Here is a 1,630-nt window from a genome sequence, read left to right on the forward strand (position 1 = left end):
ATAAAAACTAATAAAAATATAATAAAAACTAACTAAAACATACTAAAAACATGCTAAAAACAATGCCAAAAAGCGTATAAATTATCCGCTCATCAATTGTTCTCCATCTTCTTAGTCAAGGCGGCTAGTTATGCTACAATTGCCTTGTTTTGTGCCAACAGGGCATCTACAGAGTTGAGTTCTATCATCCCCTTCTTTTGGCCCCTTTCTGAAGCATAGAATTAGTCATTCTCAGCTACAGATTCAATGACATCTATAGCTTCCTCAATAGTCTTCTTGTTGTTGTGTGAACCCCCTGAAGAGTGGTCCACAGCCTTCTTTGATTCATAGGTTAGTCCTTCATAGAAAATGTGGAGCTGCACCCATTCATTAAACATATCTGGTGGGCATTTTCTTGTTAGATCCTTGAACCTCTCCCAGGCCTCATAGAGTGTTTCGCCATCTAGTTGTCTGAAGGTTTGCACCTCAGCTCTTAGCCTGTTGATCCTCTGTAGAGGGTAAAATCTTGCTAGAAATTTGTTCACAACATCTTCCCATGTGGTTAGGCTCTCCTTGGGAAATGCTTCCAACCACTTTGTTACCTTATCTTTGAGTGAGAAAGGGAACAAAAGTAATTTGTAGGTGTCAGGGTGTACTCCATTGGACTTTACAGTATCACATATACTCAAGAATATGCTGAGATGTTGATTTGAATCTTCTTGGGCACTTCCTCCATATGAACAATTATTCTGGACTAGGGTGATAAGTTGAGGTTTCAACTCAAAGTTGTTAGCATGAATTATTGGCTTGAGGATGCTGCTGCCATAGTTTCCTGGATTTGGGTTGATGTAGGAGCCTAAGACTATCCTCTCTTACCCAGCTTGATTTCCAGCACCTCCTCCAACATTGTCATGCACTTCGTCTTCCATGGTGGTTGTTAGATCTTCTTCCATTGGTTCTTCTCCAACTATGCCTTTGCCTCTAGCCTCCCTCCTCAATCAAAGGAAGGTTCTCTCAGGTTCATTATCAAAAAAGGATGAAGGTTCTCCTCTTCTGCCTGTCATACACTCAATGCACAGCAAGTAGAGGACAAGTGAAAGAATCTCCGTAGTTAAGATTAGTGGTTAGCTTGGTTGATGCAATTAATCAAACATTTAGATGCATGAAAATATAAAACTTGAATAGTTAAAATGATCCCAAAAAAAGAGAAAGAAAAACAGAGATTAGAAGGGAATCTAAAGATTACAAAAAAAGGAAAAGAAAACAACAAGGTAGATGAAAGTGCTTAATCTAGCTCTCCAATTAATTTAATCATTGTCAAATTCAAACCAATCCCCGGCAACGGCGCCATAAAACTTGATGAGTTCGGATTCACTCCCCTCCCAATAAAATTGATGAGTCCGCTCTTTGGCAAGTGCACAAAAATTATCGTCAAGTAATAACCCACAGTGGAGTGGGATCGTATCCACGGAGATTGGTATATTTGAACAATTTTAATTAATGGGTGAATTAGTTAAGCTTAGACAGAAAAAGTTGTAAGTGCAGAATCATAAATGGCAGAAACATAAATGGCAAAAGAATAAAGGAAAGCAATAAAGTGCAGAAATAAAAATGGCAAGAATGTAAAAGGGAGTGGGAATTTGCAGAATGT

This window comes from Arachis duranensis, chromosome 4, assembly GCF_000817695.3.
Source record: "Arachis duranensis cultivar V14167 chromosome 4, aradu.V14167.gnm2.J7QH, whole genome shotgun sequence".
Classification (NCBI taxonomy): domain Eukaryota; kingdom Viridiplantae; phylum Streptophyta; class Magnoliopsida; order Fabales; family Fabaceae; genus Arachis; species Arachis duranensis.